We start from the raw sequence: 19,033 nt of genomic DNA on the forward strand, positions 1-19,033 counted from the left end.
CGATCTAGACACCAGGATCCTTTTGATGCAGGCTGGAATCGCTCTGTTGACTCCTGTTCAGATCCCAAGATCCCTGGGCCAGTTGATCCCCGAAACCCTGGGGAGGAAGGAGGAGGCGGGAGGGAGGGAGGCTGGGTCTTGGCCGGGCTGACAATTGCCGGCTGGCTGGCTGGCTCGGTAGCTTTGCACTCTGCGAAAGCTGCTAACCACCCGACGGCGGTTGTTGTGTTGTTTAGCTTGGAAAATTTCTCCAAGCCGCAAACCCGAGGCTCCGCGGGGAGATTTCATGGAAAGCCATCCTTGGCCTCTCCCTCCTCTCTCTCTCTCTCTCTCTCTCTTTCTCCATCTTGTGCAATGGAAAAGGCTGCTTAATTGGAGGAGAGGGAGAGAAAGAGAGAGGGAGTTCCGGATGGAGGAGACCCCTCCGCACTTGGAAAAGATGATCCGCCGCTGACACGGATCCATTTGCGAGGCGCCAGGATTCTGGGTGAGAGGAGAAAGCCGAGCCCCCTCGCCTCGCCCTAGAACCTACCGCTCCTTCAGACAACCCAGCTCTCCAGGGGTGTGTCTGCACCAGGCATGGGCCAACTTGAGCCCTCCCTCCAGGTGTTTTGGACTTCAACTCCCTTACTTACTTACTTACTTACTTACCTATTTAGGCGATCCCTCGTTGTCCGAGTAGGATAGTTTTCCAGGATCACTTTAAATTGTACAGCACTGCTAGTCACAGCTGACCTCCAGCTGGAGCACTCAAGGATCAGGGCTTCCCAGTTCTCAGTGTCTATGTCAGAGTTTTTAAGGTTGGCTTTGAACCCATCTTCAACTCTCACCATTCCTAACAGCCTCAGACCCGTCCTTTTCCCTTTCCTTTCCCTCCTCAGCCGCTTAAGCGGAAAAGGAAGGGGCCTGAGGCTGTTAGGAATGGTGGGAGCTGAAGTCCAAAACACCTTGAGGGCCCAAGCCTGCTCATGCCTAACTTACACCCTCGAATTAATACAGTTCGACACCACTCGATGCTATGGAATCCTGGAAGTTCTACAAGGTCTTCAGCCTTCTCTGCCGAATAATGTTAGCGCCACACCAAACTGCACATCCCAGGAGCGATTGGCATTTCTAGTAGGGTCTGGGACTGCGAGAGAAGGGCAGAGAACTCCAAGAAAGAGAAACCAAGGAAAAGCACACCTTTCCCATCTAGGTAGACTATTCTTACAAGGTGAGTTTTCCGGGCTGTGAGTTTTCCGGGCTGTGTGAAGCATTCTCTCCTGACATTTCGCCCACATCTATGTCAGGAGAGACTGCTTCTGGAACATGTCCATACAGCCCGGAAAACTCACAGCAACCCAGTGATTTCGGCCATGGAAGCTCTGGACAACACATTCTTACAAGGCTGTGGGCTTATTGAAGGCAATGGGCCTGAATTAGATTTAATAGGCCTGGCCAATCTGATCTAGCCTCTTCCACCTTCCAGAAAGGAAGGAAGGAGTCCTTCTCCCTCTGAGACATTTGGTGGCAATAGCTGAGAGGGGACCCTTCCATATTACACATTAATAGCTCCATGATTCCATTGCAAATGGATTGGCTGACACCTATAAAGTTCTGGGATTTGCAAATTAGGAAGAGGCATTCACATTTCCCTGTGTATCCCAGGATTCTGCAGGATGGACCCATGGCATTGAAGGTGGATTCTTAATAGTGCAACTGTGTCGTGTGGAAGGGGCTGGGAATCCCTTTGTGCCCGGAACTCCCTTCCAATTCCCTACTCTCCTTACATCTGGCCAAACTTATGCATTTTGGTTCTTTAGAAGGACTTGGGCACCTGGGCTGGTGCGAGAGGGACTTCTAAGGGGGTTTCCCCATTGGTATGTACTTTCAAAATGATTTTTAGTTCGAATCTTATTTTTATGTTCTCATTGGTTGAACAATAGATAAATGGAATACCTGAATCGCTAGAAAGAGGGTCTGTTTATAACCGTCTTGTGAGCCGCCTTGGGTCCAGGGAGAAAGGCAGAATATAAAGATATCAATGTCTTAAACCTGGATTCCGCTTTAGAATAAATGGGGAAGGGACGCAGAGGTGGCATTAAGAAGGTTGTAGTGTCGAAGGCTTTCACTGGGTTGTTGTAGGTTTTTTGAACTGTATGGCCATGTTCTATAAGCATTCTCTCCTGACCTCACAACCTCTGAGGATGCCTGCCATAGAAGTATAAATGGAATACTTCAGGAGAGAATGCTTCTAGAACATGGCCGTACAGCCTGAAAAACCTACAACAACCCATTAAGAAGGTTTTTTGTATACAGAAACGCCAATGACAGGACGCCAATGTGAAATGGGCGGGGTCATGAATCGTGGGATTTTGGAACCTGCCTTAGAGAAGCTCTCCTCGAAATGCCCCGGTGTGTGGTTGTGGGGAAGGGGCAAGATGAAGGCATTGCCCCAGGTGGAAAAAAAATCTACTAACACATTGATTTTTTCCTTTAGTTCCCAATTTTTTGGAATAGACACAAAAAGACTGAAAATCATTCTCACTTAAAGGATATAGAATTAATGGAGTTTGGAATTACGTTAATAACCAAGAATCATGGATTTGTAGTTTTACAAAGTCTTCTTCAACAAAGAGTCACCAAACTTTGAGTCATGGCAGTTAAAGTGGTGTCAAACTGCATTCACTCTATGGTGTAGATGTATTCTGAAACTCTTATTGTTTCTGGGTTGGCGTTCCTTCTGCTTGCCTAAATTCTATTTCAAAATCCTTAACTGATGTTTGAAAATTCTACAATATCAGGAGATTAGGCGATGCCTTCACTGTTTGGAAAAGCAATGCCTTCATTTTACCAGGTTCACCCCTGCTTTCAGCCAGCCAGAAGTGACTGTCCCATTCCCGCAGACCTTTGCGACCTTCTGAGGCTCTTCCTATCCTGGGTTGTGGGGGGGGGGGGGTGTAGTTCTTCTGGTGAAAGTAGTGTCCTCCCACTGTGCCCAGGACTACAAATCTTGGGAAACTGACAAGTCAGGTGCTGCTGCAGACAATCCAGTCAAGAGGCTTAAGCCTTGTGGCTTGAAGATGCCACCAGAATCTTGGTTTGGCTGGTCTAGATTTCACTTGGTTGAAACGCCTTCGTGCTGGTCGTTGGATCTTCTTGGTACAGATTCTGGTACAGATTCCTAATAGCCTCATTGTGCTTCCTTGAATTTTGTGGCAATTAAAAAAAAAACCTATATTGAAAGAAAAAAATCTAATTCTACCATGATCTTATAGACATGCTTCTGGAGTTCAACTCTCATAATCCCTCAGTACTGGGTTGAAAAGGGTGTAAACCAAAGTAACTTCCTTTATTCCTCCTGTTTCAAAGTAGTCTCTTTGTCAAGATAGGTCCAAAATATGGTGGAAATTTGTCAAGGTAGGTCCAAAACATGGTGGAAAATTGTCAAGGTAGGTTCAAAACATGGTGGAAATGCCACCTACACACTATACCTGAACACTGACGAAACACATTTTATTGGTTTGCAAAAATGGTATTTAAAATTGCAATTTTAAAGTACATTTCAATTTTTAAAAAAATGAGCACTATTCAGGAGAAGGTTGTAAACTGAAATTATCATCATATCCCCAGATGACTTTAGAGGACATTGAAGCAAAAAGGGGATAGTCTTTTTCAGTGGCTGATGCTGAAATCTTTTTTTTTTCTTACATTTGAGGTATCCTGGGATTTGCTCAGAGCCACAGCCCTAATTTGCCCAACTTGGTTTATTACAGTGGATGGTACCTTCAGCAAATTTCTTTCACAAAAGTCATTTGTTGTTAATTATGGCACAGCAAACAAAAGTTAGTTTTGGAAGGAAATTATTCCTCATTGTTGGGCCACCAGTTTCATGTGTACGTTGAATGGCATGGGGACACAATAGAGCATCCACAGGCCAATGGCCCACCCAAGCACCACCTTCACAGATCCCTTCTCCAGAAAGGAAGGGAGCTGCTATAAAACAATGCTTCCCAGTCATTTTCCAGGAAATTCTATCCAACAGATAACAGTTTGAAGGTTGTCAAAAGCTGTTATAAGCTCCAGCAGAACCAAGGACATATTCATCCCTGCCCTGCCCCCACCTCCATCTAGTTCCCAACATAGATTACTCATTAAGGTAACCAAAGCAGTATCTGTCACATAACCAGACCTGAATTCAGATTGATATGGATTAGAAGAATTCCAGTAATCAAGGCACTTCTGGAGTTGGAGGTAACCACACAATCTATTCCCCTGACCAAAAATGAAACATATACTGATAGGTATTCAGTACCTATCAGCCCAGGAGAACTTCTTGGTTTGCTGTGAGTTTTTCAGGCTGCAAGGCCATGTTCCGGAAGCATTCTCTCCTAATGTTTTGCCCACATCTATGGCAGGCATCCTCAGAGGTGGTGAGGTCTTCTCTCCTTACTTATTCCAGCATGCATGAGCCCTTGAAAGGCAGAAGTGGCTAAGCAAACATCACATCTACCCAAGATAACATCAGTTCTCTGGGCTGCCCTGGCTAGATCTTCCACAGAGAGCCCTCTTTTGCAGAGGGGTGTTAAGTCTTTGGTAGGATCTCTCTGGTAGGATCTCAATTCTGTAATGTGTTCCTCATTGAGGTTTAACTGATATCAGTAGTATTCAAAGTCAGAGGGTTCCCAGGCCAGAAGACACCATGAAAGAAACTTTACTCCGTCTAGTTTTGTGGTTTGAGTCTTGCTACATTATGTTCTGGTCATTTATTTCCCCTTTCCAGCTTACCTGCCATGGCTACGTCTATGGGACCCTGGGATTTGTAGTTTGATTAGAGTCACCAAAGGATCTTTCTGGCTGAGATGTCTAGGTGTCCTTAAACTACAAATCACAGGATTCCATAGGAAGTGTCCATAGCAGTTAAAGTGGGATCGTGGAACTATAATTGTGTAGTGCATAATGAAAGCATATGTAAATTCACTTGTGATTTCTCCCCTAAGTTTGCTTCACTTCCCTTCATAAGAAGTTGGGGCTCTTTCCACTTAAAGATCCAAAAGTAAGATATTATAACTCCCCCAGTCTCCAGACTTTGTCATTTGCAGCTTATGCTTAGTAAGAACAGAACTTGAGTCCAACCTGGGAGGATGAAACTATCCCTCTGTTACTCCTGTGCTCCTTAATGGAATATATGAAATGGGAAAAGATTCAGTAAGGAAATTTGGGAAAGCTTTTCTAAGCACCATTTGCACAGATGGAATTCTATAGTAAAGATAACATTCCCAAGATCCTTTGGGAAGCTCACAGCTCCTTTCAATCAGATGTGGGGAAGAGTCACCATGATGCAGTGGTTTTAGCAAGGGAATATGACTCTGGAGATCAGGGTTGGAATCTACATTCAACCATGAAAGCACACTGTTGTCCTTGAGTGAGTCACACTCTCTCAACTAAGGAGGGCAAAGACAAACCCCCTCTTGAGTGACTCTGGCCTGTGATAGGTTTGCCTTAACTTGAAGGCACACAGCAACAAAAATATTTGTCATGCCTGTATCTCCAGTGAAGGAGTGGCCAGACAGCTAATTTCTTCAGTGACAGCTGCTTATCAAAGGAATGAAGGCTCATGTGTGTTAAAAGGCAGGGAGTCTCTGGAGTCAGAAATTATTACTGACCTTATCAAAGTCATACAGAAGTCAGAGGAGAGACATATTGGCAGTAATCTGGTGCAATAAAAGATAGGGCTTCTGTATCTCTCCTGTGTTTATAATTGTTAAACATTTTCCCTCAGTTAAGGGAACAATATAAATTGTATGACTAATATAGAAAGCTTTATCATCCGGGAATTCCCACCCACCCTCCCCTCCAAGTATTTCTCAGTAGTATTGGCAGGCAGCTTTTCTGGCTCATTAGAAGGAAATCCAAATTTCAGAAGATGTTAAGCTATCTTCTATCAAGTTGAATTACTGGCCCATCAAGTTCAGTGTTGTCTGCTCTGTCTCCTGCTGGCTGGGAGATTCTGGAGGCTGCAGTGCAAAACAGAAAGCTTTTCAAGCTCAGCTCCAGATTTTCAGATAGGAGGAAGTGAAGGTCAGTGTATTATTTGAATTAATGTTCAGACAGTAATACTGAGCCTAACATTTGAGTATACCTGGCTATTGGGTTGCTGTGAGTTTTCAGGACTATATGGCCATCTTCCAGAAGCATTCTCTCCTGACATTTTGCCCACATCTATGACATTCCACAGATATATAAACCTCACTTGCCTAGTTTCCAACAGGCCCCTCAACCTCTGAGGATGCCTGCCATAGATGTGGGCAAAATGTCAGGAGAGAATGTTTCTGGAACATGGCCAGATAGCCTAGAAAACTCACAGCAACCCAATGATTCTGGTCATGAAAGCCTAGGACTATGCATTCTACCTGGTTATGTTTTAGCATGAACGCTTAGATCTGAATAAATTAGAAAGATCACAAGTTTTCAAGTTCAGTAAAACCATTGTTCGATGGCATGCAAAAGACAAAATAGATAGATGGGGAAAAGATTAGAATTGAGCATGATTCAAGATCCTTAAGTCCAAACTCTGGAGCAATAACAACAAAAGCCTCTCCCTCTTTGGGTCTTGTCTTTTTTAACCTCATCCTGACAAACTCCCTGCTGAGCTCTCAAACTTCACTAAAGTGCAGGGTTGTTTTGTGGGGTTTTTGTGTTCTCTTGGTTAGTTTCATCACTCTTGCCAAGGAAATGAGAGAGAGTCAAAAGAAAACAATTTCCCCAAGTTCTTCTGACCACTGAAAGAGGAGATCTCTGAGGACTTGTCTCTTTTGTTTTTATTTTCAACTTAAACAGAAAGAAAAGAAACATCAAACTGGCAAGTTACTGACTTTGGAGTAATTTCAAGGACATTTACTTTGCAGGAAATGATTTGTGTCTCTTAGATTTAGGTATTTGCCGGAGATTACCATTTTTCACAATATACCCACTTTAAAAAAAATGTGTCAGGCTGTAATCCTGTTCACCCTCACTTCAGAAAAACTTGTTCTGAACTCAGTGGGGCATGCCTTTGTGTAAACCTATCTGGAGGAATCTCAATCAACTAAAAAAACTACATCTGAATTTCAATGTTATTTATATTCAGGGGGAAGTAACTCCCTTTGGTATTTATTTAAAATGAATGTTCTTTAACATGGTGCCTACCACAGTCCAAATAGGAAAGGATTAATGCTGGCAATTGATGTAGGGAGATATATTCCAACTCATCTGTACAATAGCTGGGTGCATCAACTTGTAGATTGATGGGATTTCTAGTATGCTGCTAGGATGTCTAAATACAAGTACTTTTGGAAATAGCAACCTTCTACAAACTTCCCATACTAGCTATTTATTAAGTATACAATTCAGATTGCTTACTATATTTTATATGTATGTATTGGTATGCAGTTTTCCATTAACTCTTATGTTTTTGAGGTTGTGGGAGGGACGGCAGACCATGTGATTAGATCTGGGACTATTCAGACTGAGACTCCATTTTTAGAAGTCAGTTGTGTATTTTGTAGTCAGTTGTGTTTAGATTGTGTTCAGTTTGCATTAAGAGAGTATACATTAGACATAACACAGAGAAGAGACTGCAACAGAATGCCTTAGAGAACTTATTGTTTAAATTTTCAACTGATAAGCAATATACATGTATGTTGAATACATGAAGTTTGTAAGTAAACTGGTTATGTTATTTTTAACTATGGCAACTTAATTTTGTCTATTGATAGCATGATTTAAAACCAAATATATTTTATGGGAGAGTAGATGTTTTGGGGCAACTAAAATAACACTTTTGAAGATTTGCTATATATTTTTGTGCACTGGCATAATCTTAACAGTTCAAAGAAATAACCAGGTATATCAGTCTAACAACTGAGAAACCTAAATTGCCTTGCATGAATGCTAGTGGATATATACCACTAAAGAGAAGATTCACTCAAACGAGTTTTTTGGTCTTCTCAGGAAGATCATACTTTATAAAAGGATTATGATTATTCCAAATGTTGTGAATGCTAATTAATCTTCAAAAGGTCACAGTTCCAAAAAGTTTTGGAGATTCTGGCTTTCAAAAATTTTATTATCTCAAAGGTCAGTCTTTTTTAAAAATTACTTCTTTAAATTAATACTCAAAGTAGAGATCCAAGTCTGTTAGGACACAGGTTTCAAGATCTTTTACTGGTGGCATTCTGGGAGTTGTAGTTCAAAGAGTAATTTCCCCCAAGATCTATCCTTTTCCTTCTGTGAAAATCAAGGAGTGATCTGGAAGAGGGACAGGAATACTAGCCCTGCTGTTTGGCAAAGGGAGGCACCAGTGGTTTGAGTTTGAATTCAGAAATACCAGTGTTCAAATTCCCACTTGGTCCATGGGAACTCACTGGGTGACCTTAGATGAATCACAGGGATAGATTCTCCTAAGGCCAACAACTTGAAGGCAACCAGGTTCTGACCTCACAACCTCTGAGGATGCCTGCCATAGATGTGGGCGAAACGTCAGGAGAGAATGCTTCTGGAATATGGCCATACAGCCTGGGAAAACTCACAGCAATCCAGTGATTGATTACAACCATGAAAATTGTCGACAAGGAATTGTCATACTTCTTTCACATTCCGCATGATTCCATTTTAATTGTATCATGTGTAATTCTAGGGTGTGTAGTTTGAGTGGCACTAGGGCTCTCTGGCTGAGAATTCTAATTCCCCCTCAAAACTACAAATCCCAGGATTCCATAGGATGGAGCCAGAACAATTAAGGTGATATAAATTGTAGTCATTTAATACCAAGGAATACCAAGGTAATGCTGGAATACCAAGGTAATGTAGGCTTGATTTCAGAAGCAGAAAGTGGCAAACTTGCCTCTGAATATGCCTTGCGTAAAAAAAAAAATCTCTGAGGTCGCCATATTTCACTTTAAAGGCACGTACACACACACAGGTGAAATGATATTTTCTTCAGTTTGTTGGTTAGTGCTAGCCTACGGGTTTTTATTTTTGTTTGTTTGGTTGGTTTTTTGAGTGCCAAGTTTCTCTTTCTTGTGGAGAGAAAAGCGGGGTATAAATCTATATAAACAAAAGTGTAATGTTCGTATGTGGGATTAACATAATTCAAAAACCACTGGACCGAATTGACACCAAATTTGGACACAATGCACTTATCAGGCCAACAAGTGACCATCACTTATAAAAACACTGAAAAACACAGCAGAAGAGACTTAAAAAGCCAAAAAACAAAAATTATATTACAACACATGTGCAAAACCACATATACACATATTCACAAATATATACATACACACACACAAAACACATATGCACAGACTGGGCCACAGCAACGCGTGGCAGGGGACGGCTAGTCTATATAAATAAAAGTGTAATGTTCGTTTGTGGGATTAACACAACTCAAAATCCACTGGACTAATTGACACCAAATTTGGACACAATACTCCTATCAGGCCAATGAGTGACCATCACTCATAAAAACACTGAAAAACACAGCAGAAGAGACTTAAAAAGCCAAAAAAAATACATTACAACGCATGTACAAAATCACATATATACACAAATATATACACACACAAATATTCACACACAAAAAACACATATACACAGACTGGGCCACAGCAACAAGTGGCAGGGAATGGTTATTAAACATAATATATTGTTATATTCTTAATAATAATAATAATAATAATAATATCATATTATTAATAATATTAACATTATTATTATTATTATAGAATTTGAGAGAGACCTGTCTGTTTTGTTCTGGGCTGAATTTGGTAGTTTACTCTCTGAGAGAGCTGGGTAACTGTAGCTCTAATCTCTAAGTAGTTTGGGCTCAAGGGTCTTCTTAGATAGACCTTCATCATTCCTCTAAAACGAGTGACAGCGTCGTTTCTTGGTTCATGTCAAACGTCAGGTTTGTAGTGTTTGTGGGGAGGGAGCTTCCTGCTATTTGTGTTCGGACTTTGGCGCCCCATGGAGACCCCTTCGCCCCACTCCCGTTCAGAATTTAGGGGCGCTTTGTTTCTGAGACAGGCTATGGTGGGGATCCAGCAAAGGACGCGCAGGCATTGTGGGTCCCGACTTCCTTATCCTATCGACCAGAAAGGTTGCACTCAAAAACCTCGGGGTGTTGAGACAAGGACAGAGAGACCTGTGACACCCCTCCGGATGATTCACCCTGACGCCAGCCAAAAAGAGCAGACTGGGAGGAGAGGGATGTTGACTGGAGAAGGGTTACTTGACCGAAACTGGAGTCACCCACTCAATCCGCTCTTTTTGCGTTGGAAAACTCCACTGGAGGGAGAGGAATCGCCCCAGTTTGGTTTCCTTGTCTCTGAAATCAGCATAGGCAAATATTTTGTCGCTTTTAAAGTCCAGAGGTCGTGGGTTTGAAACTGGAGGGAGAGGGGAGGAAAGATACCACGCGATTGGGAGAGGAGAGAGAAAACTATAAGGAGGAGTCTTTGGAGATCACCTCCACCCGGGTGTGTGAGGGGCAGCTCTGGCCGCAGAAACCCGTCTAGTCTGAGGAAGAGGGCAAGAGACCGAGGAGTTGGAAACGCATTTGTGTAACGCGTTACTCTCCTCCTCCTCCTCCTCCTCCTCCTCCTCTTCCTCCTCCTCCTCCTCCTCCTCCTCGCTTTGTACTTAAGTGCAGCAGAAGGATGGTGGCACTTGAAATGTATTTGTACTCCAAATTGAGACCCTGGCTCGATCCCATGTTCTCCATGAAACGCCTGGATCCTATTGATTGAAGGGTGTGAACCCCAGAACCTGGGATAGCAGGTATTTGAGCCGCATCTCAAACTGAGTGAGGGAAGACTGAGTTTCTCCACTCCCTACCCCATGATTCAGAGTGCGTCTACACTGTAGAATTAATGCAATTTGACTCCACTTGAACTACCATGGCTCACTGCTATGGTCCCCTGAAAGGGATTTGTTCTGGAGTCCCTTGAGCAGGCATCCTCAAACTGCGGCCCTCCAGCTGTTTGGGCCTCCAACTCCCAGAAGCTCTAACAGCTTGTTCAATTTTCAGGAATTCTGGGAGTTGAAGGCCCAAACAGTTGGAGAGCCGCAGTTTGAGGATGCCTGCTCTTGAGAGAAAAGTCATCTTGTCCTTTCTCTGTCCCTCATTCCACACATTTATGAGGGAGAGAGAAACCAGGACCAGTCCAAGGTGAGAGCGAAGTATCGTGTGCTTAAGGAGTTGGCCAAACCGAAACTGTCTTGTCTTCTTGGGGGGATGGGCGTCTCTTCTCCTTTGGAAACATCTCTGGAATATGAAATCCACCCCAGGCTCCAAAGGGACAGATGCAGAGGAGCTCTCTCTGCCCATCGATTTAGGCCAATGATGAATCTTGAGTTGGGACAACATGATCTAGGCTCTAAGGCTGTCTAGTTCAGCCCCTGCCAGTGCAAGGATCCACAGCAAAACCACCCCTAAGAGGTGGACACTCAACCTTTGTTGAAAGGCCTCCAGATCAGGAGAGTCAGTCCATCATCCTCTAAGGCAGCGTTTCTCCACCGGGGGTCAGAACTCCTGGGGGGGGGGTCGCGAGGGGTCGCCAAATACCACCAGGAAACACAGTATTTTCTGTTGGTCATGGAAGTTCTGTGTGGGAAGTTTGGCCCAATTCTATCGTTGGTGAGGTTCAAAATGCTCGTTGATTGTAGGTGAACTGTAAATCCCAGCAACTACAGCTCCCAAATGTCAAGGTCTATTTCCCCAAACTCAACCAGTGTTGACATTTCGGCATATTTAGTATGTGTACCAAGTTTGGTCCAGATCCATGACTGATTGAGTCCATAGTGCTCTCTGGATGTAGGTGAACTACAACTCCAGAACTCAAGGTCAATGCCCACCAAAACCTTCCTGTATTTTCTGTTGGTCATGGGAGTTCTGTGTGGGAATTCCATCGTTGGGGGAGTCCAGAATGCTCTTTGATTGTAGGTGAACTATAAATCCCAGCAACTACAACTCCTGAATGACAAAATTAATCCTCCCCCCAACCTCACCAGTATTCAGATTTAGTCGTATGGGGTATTTGTGCCAAATTTCGTCCAGTGAATGAAAATACATCCTGCATATCAGATATTTACATTACAATTCATAACAGCAGCAAAATTACAGTTATGAATTAGCAACGAAAATAATGTTATGGTTGGGGGTCACCACAACATGAGGAACTGTACTAAGGGGCCACACGACATTAGGAAGGCTGAGAAACACTGCTCTAAGGGCCCTTCTAGACAGGCCCTACATCCCAAGCTTTCTGTTTAGATTTTCTGGCCATGGGGACTCATATAATCCAGTTTAAAGCTGAAAACCTGGGATATAGGGCCTATCTGGAAGGGCCCTAGGACAGTTTATTTCATTGTCAGAGTTCTTTGTCAGGAAAGAGGTCCTCGAGTTCAGTCAGAATACCTTTTCTTCTCATTTGGAGACACTAAATACCCTAACACAATGGTTTTCAACCTGTGGTTCCCCAGATGTTTTGGCCTTGAACTCCCAGAAATCCTAACAGCTAGTAAACTGGCAGGGATTTCTGGGAGATGTAGGCCAAAACACCTGGAGACCCACAGGTTGAGAACCACTGCCCTAGCATCTGTAGCAGCAGACAATAAGCTTGTTTTTCCCTCGAGATCTCCTAAGTTAAGATGAGAGACAGACCATCAGATCTTGTGGGACTGCAACACCCATCAGACCTAGTCAATAAACCCAAGGGTAAGGAATGCTGGAAGCTGCAGCGCAACCAGATCTGGAGGAATGCATAATCCCCATCCCTGCTTCAGAAACAAAGACCAGTTGCTCGGAAACTTTGCCAGAGGTCGCGACCACAGTAGCTTCCAAACATGGAGCGCAGAGCCAGGAAAGACCACAAGGCGCATCTACATTGTAGAATTAATGCAGTTTGACACCACTTTAACTGTCAATGCTCAATGTTCTGGAATCCTGGCCTTTGTAGTTTAGTGAAGCAGCATCATTTTTTGGCAGAGAAAGTTAAAGTCCTTGTGAAACTACAACTCCCACTGGTATTGAGGCATAGCCGTTAAAGTGCTGTCAAGCCGTGTTAATTCTACAGTGTAGCTGCTCTCATATTTGGATTCCAGCTTCAAAAATCTCGTGGGTTTTCTGGGGTGGGTCATTTCAAAGAAGTAATTTTCCCAGCGTTTGAACAGGAATCTTTCAAACTTTCACCTTAGGCCTAATTTAGCAGGAGCTTGGGAACAGGCTGGTTTTTCATAACAGGAAAAAAACCTTTTGTGTTGGAAGGAGTCTTCCTGGTATGTTTCTGAGGGAGAAGTTTCCCGGGCAAGGAGGCCAGAGTTGGCATTGCTTCCTTGGACTTGGCACTACTGGTAAAGCTGGCATCACTGAGTTGCAGCTTTGCCCAATTTGAACCAGAGACTGGACTGCAACTCTCATCACTCCCAACCAGAGCGGAGTCGGGGATAAAGCAATGCTGGAAATGAATCTAGGTGTACACATAAAATTATTATTATTATTATTATTATTATTATTATTATTTTATTATTATTATTATTATTATTATTATTATTATTATTATTATTGAAATGAATGAGAAGAGACACCTGTGCTTGAGATGTTATTCTTTCTTTTCCACTTCAGCGGAGTCTGAGAGTCACCTAAGGTGCATCTGCACTGTAGAATTCAGGTAGTTTGACAGTACTTTTACTGCCATGGTTCAATATTATAATCATGGAAGCTGTAGTTTTACAAGGTATTTTACCTTCTCTGTTAAAGAGTGCTGATTCCTCACCAACTACAGATCACAGGATCTCACAGCATTGAGTCGAGGCTGTAAAAGTGGTCTCAAACTGCATTCATTGGACCCATTGTTGGAGGGAGGGCAAGGCAAGAAATGGGGCTATGTCCCACAACTGGGCGAGGGGGTGAAGGGAGACAATCTGCTTTAGGGAAGAAATGGAAACTTGCTTTGATTCCGATCCTAATTGTGTTTTCCCCTTACATATACAGTGAAGGAATTCCTTTCCAAACGCCTATTCTGTCGGAAAAAGAAGAGCAATGCCAAAGAACTTTATTGTCAATATTTATTATGTAATGCCTATCCTAATCCAATAAAGATGTCTTAGAAATGAGGCCTGGAGAGCAGATTTCAGTGCCTGGTCTAGAGAGAGAACACTTGGGCCTAGGATGCATCTCCCCTGCAGACAGAAGGAATGCAACTGGACGCCCCTTGAGCTGCCAGGGCTCAATGTTACACAATCCTGAGAGTTGTAATTCTACAAGCCACTTACTCTTCTCTGCCCAAGAGTCCGATGCCTCGCCAAACTACAAAGCCCATGATTCCATTGCATTGACCCATGGCAGTTCAAGTGGTATCAAACTGCATTAACTCCACAGCGTAGATGCACCCCAAGAGACACCCAAACAGACATGTAGGCATCCCAAGTTCATATCAGAAGCGAGGTGAGAGAAATTCCCTTTCTAAGATGAAGTTGGAATGTAATAATGCGACAAGCCAGGGGAAAGAATGATAAATAAAAGCTTCTATGTGGGTCCCCAGGTGTTTTGGCTCACAACTCCCAGAAATCCCAGCCAGTTTGCCAGGTGTTATGGAGCTCCTGCTGTTAGCCCCAGCTTCTGCCAACGTAGCAGTTCGAAAACATGCAAGCCAGCCACATGATCTTGGAGGTGTCCACTGACAACTAGGGCTTAGAAATGAAGACGGGCACCAACCCCCAGAGTCCTAGACGATTGGACTTAATGTCAGGGAAAAACCTTTACCTTTACCTTTCCAGCTGTTAGGATTTCTGAGAGTTGAAGGTCAAAACATCTGGGGGAGAACCACCAGTTGCCTGCTGGTTTATGGGCACCTCCGAAGCCTCTCATAATGACATGCATTATTATACTATGATAATGCAGAGAGATATGGATTAAATCGCAAGGCATTGTTGGCTTTCATCCCTGGACTGCACAAGTTGTTTATGTCATCAAGTTTCTAGTCCTCAGGGAGTGGCTAGACTAGAGACAGGGCTAAACTCAGGGATTCCTTTCCCCACATTCCTATGCATGTTTTCCTATAGGGCTTTGCCTTTGTCTTCACTGCTAGCCATTGTCTCCTCCCCCTTTGATGATGTAGTAATTGAATTTATGTGAGGGAACTTTTTTACGTTTAACCTGCCCTGTGTAGACCATGCAGTCTCCACCATGTTAGTTCTGCTTTTCTTTCTCCCTGTGAGGGTGCACACAGTCAGTTTCTGCTGGTTATGGAGTTTACTCCTGGTACTCTGCTATATTTTGGGTGAATTGCCCCAACTGGGGGTTATTTTTGAACCTAGCAGCTCAGATTCCCCAACAGCCATCAGTCAAACAGGGCCTGAGCTTCTAAAAAAATTCACAGAAAGTGGATCTGGAATAGTTGCCTATTTTGTATGAGGCAAAAGGCTTCACCTTCTAATTTAGGGCAAGTTCCTAAAGCAAACCAAGTTAAGGAAATGTCTTTCAGCGACCAGGGATAATGATAATTCCATGGTGTCACCATTACAGTTTCAGCCGCCTTCAGACAAAGTTGGGATTTGAACACACCCCCACTTGGGGAGCATCTACAAGGTTGAATGAATGCAGTTTGACACCACTTTCACTGCCATGGCTCAATGCTACGGAATCCCAGGAGTTGTAGTTTTACGTGGTCTTTGCCTCACTGAACTACAACTCAGGGCCCTATAACCCAGACACACCGCCATATAACCCAGAATATAAAAGCAGATCACCCACAATATCTGCTTTAAACCGGATTATCAGGGTCCACACTGTCATATAATCCGGTTCAGTGTGGATGTAATACAACTATGTCGAAGGGACCCCAGAGAAGTCCCTCTCCTCCTGTTTTCTCTCTCCCCACTTTCAGAGCAACCAGACAAGTTGCTTTCAAGGCTATATTTCAGGCAGAATATAAAACAACCTGAGAACTTTCCACCAGTCACCGTTTCCACGCCATCATAAATTCAGCAGCGCCGGCGCAGAGGGTGTGCGAAAAGGGGGGTTTGTTTTTCCCTGAGAGAAAAAGTGCGGGGCCAGGGAGCGCTGGGTCTCCCTTTGGAGCCCAGTCGAGTCTCATTTGCTCTTCCACGGAAAGTGGATCAGAAAGGAACGGATTGTGGGGTTTGGGGTGTAAGTCTGAAAAACGATTCCCGCCCTTTGAAGTAAAAGACTTCTGGAGGCAGAGGGAAAATATATATTTCAGTGTTGATTTGGGTCCTTTACTATGGCCTCTTTAAAACTTTTTAGGCAGGGTGAATTAAAAAGTATAGTCTAGTGCAGGATGGTGCAGTCCACCCAGAAGCCTCGCTGCAGGCTCACTTCCCTTTTCACAGAGGCTGGATCTACATTGTCATATAATCCAGATTATCAAAGCAGAGCATCCACATTATCTGCTTTGAATTGGATTATATATCTACTCTGCACTGCTATATAATCCAGTTCAAAACAGCTAATGTGTATTTTATATGGCAGTGTAGATCCAGCTAGAGAAATCCCCGTGTGCATCTGCAGCAGGCATGGGCAAACTTGGGTCTTTCAGGTGTTTTGAACTTGAACTCCCACCATTCCTAACAGCCTCAGGCCCTTTCCTTTCCCCCCTCAGAAAATAAGAAGAAAAGGAAGGGGCCTAAGGCTGTTAGGAATGGTGGGAGTTCAAGTTCAAAACACCTGGAGGGCCCAAGTTTGCCCATACCTGATGTACACTGTATAATGAATGCAATTTGACATCACTTTCACTGCCATGGAATCCTGGGAGTTGCAGTTTCACAAAGTCTTTAGCAGTCTCTGCCAATGCGTGGTGGCTCCTCATCAAACTACAACTCCCAGGATTCTGTAGCATTTGGCCATGTCAGTTGTGTCAAACTGTATGTATGCATTCTACAGTGTAGAAGATGCATCCATTGTCAAAAGTCCAACTTCCCTGGCACCTGTGGGCACAATCCAATATCACTAGCAACTGTGTTTAGGGTCATAATCTTGATATGGTCCACTTTTTTTATTCCAAGGTCTCATAGGCCGACCCTATGCTATCCATGTAGCTTCAACCACAGGTAAGTTGTGTTGTTGCTGTCCTTCAAGTCAACTCCTATAGCCACCCTTGTTGTTTCCTTGGCCCAGTTGATTTGGAACAAGTTTGCCATTGCCTTTCTTAAGAATGCGAGAGATGTAACTTTCCAAGTGGCTTTCCAAGTGTTGGGATTAGGTGAGTTGTTAATTGTAGCCTTGTCTGCTTTTGTAGTGGGACATTTAATGTTTGCCTCTATGTGTTTTTAGTGTGTTGTAATCTGCCCTGAGTCCTCTTGGGGAGAAAGGGCAGAATATAAATAATGATGATGATGGTGATGATGATGATGATTATTATTATTATTATTATTCCCATGGCTGAGAAGGAATTGAACGCTATTCTGTAGGGCTCTCAAAAGTCAGAGGGAGCATCTAGAATGAATATAGCTTGACTTCCATGGCTCAATGCCATGGCATCTTAAGAGTTGCCTTTGACATGGCGTTTAGACCTCTGCCTCTGCCAAAGAGGGCTGGTGCCTCACCAAACTACAAATCCTAGGATTCCATACCATCCAACCCTGGCAGCTCAAGTGGTACCCAACTGCTACTTCTCAAAAGGATGTCTTTGCCTTTAAGGTGGCACCTTAAAGGCGTCCATTATTAGGGCATTAAGCCGAAGTAAACTGTTGGGAAACTAACAATCTTGCATGCACATTGAAATTGTTCTGTTGCCTCTGCTCATCAGCTGTGTTTTACTCTGCCAATATTAGGCTAAAAAGGAAGGGTAAATTTTTCCAAACTGCCCAGCCCTTCCACATAATACTAGCTGTACCCGCCAGGCTCAACCTTTCCTCCCTCTTTCTCTCCTTCTTTCTCTCCTTCCTTCGCTCCCTCTTTCCTTTCTTCCTTCCCCTTTATTTCTTCTTTCCTTTTCTTCTTCCTCCCATCCTTTTTTACCTCTTTACTTCCTCTCCCCTTATTTTCCCTCCCTCTTTCTCTCCTTTCTTCCTTCTCTGCCTCTTTCCTTCCTTCGCTTTTTGCTTCCACCCTTCCTTCTCTCTTTCCTACCCTCCCTCTTTCTCTCCTTTCTTCCTTCTCTGCCTCTTTCCTTCCTTCTTTCGCTTTTTGCTACCACCCTTCCTTCTCTCTTTCCTTCTTTCCTTCCCTCCCTCTTTCTCTCCTTTCTTACTTCTCTATCTCTTTTGTTCCTTCCTTCGCTTTTTGCTTCCATCCAAGAAAGAAAGAAAGGGGGGGGGGAGAAGGAAGGGGAGAACCCTTTCCTTCTTTCTCTCCCCCCTTTCTTTCTTTCTTTCTTTCTTTCTTTCCTCCCTTCCTTCCCTCCCTCTTTCTTTCTTTCTTTCCCCCCTTCCTTCCCTCTTTCTATCTTCCCTTTTTTGTATAGTCATTTAGTTTTCCGGCATTTAGCTTTTTGGGGTTTTTAAGTCATTTGCGCTGTTTTTTGGGAGGGGGGAGTATGAGTGATGGTCACTCGTTGGTCTGTTAGGGGTGTGGTGTCCAAATTTAGTGTCAATTCGTCCAGTAGTTTTCTCACAAACGAACATTTTATTTATATAGAAGATAAACAGGAACATGCTCCCGAAGAAGTCCCAACAGGAGAGCCTTCCATAGAAAACTCTTATGTAGTAGGATCTGGAGGGTGACAAACCTGTCCTAGGAATGAGTAGAGCTAGAAAGGCCTGCCCGCCCCCCCACCCCATTTGGATGATGTCAGTGGGAATAGACCTTGGACTGCTCCATAAATTCTGGAAGCGATGGGGGGGGGGGGAGAGAGAGAGAGAGGCGAAAGCAGCCTCCTGGTTGGCTAAGACTCCCCTGGGCGAGGAGAGCCAACGTTCCAAGCGGGTGGATTCTTCTTGAAAGGCAAAGCAGCAGCCAGAGCGGGAGGAGGCACCAGGGGGCGGCCGGGCGGGGGGAAAAGAGGGAGGAAGGGCGCGCCTTAAAGGGGGGTGAGTTGAGAGAGGGCGCGCTGTC

The 19,033-nt window shown here is 43.8% G+C and overlaps 1 protein-coding gene across 2 annotated transcripts in view; it reads left to right on the forward strand.

Moving 5' to 3' along the window:
• Positions 1–19,033, forward strand: part of PITX1 (paired like homeodomain 1) — a 67,854-nt gene that overhangs the window by 22,295 nt on the left and 26,526 nt on the right. The window lies entirely within an intron of this gene.

This window comes from Anolis sagrei, chromosome 2, assembly GCF_037176765.1.
Source record: "Anolis sagrei isolate rAnoSag1 chromosome 2, rAnoSag1.mat, whole genome shotgun sequence".
In the NCBI taxonomy this organism is placed as follows: Eukaryota; Metazoa; Chordata; class Lepidosauria; order Squamata; family Dactyloidae; genus Anolis; species Anolis sagrei.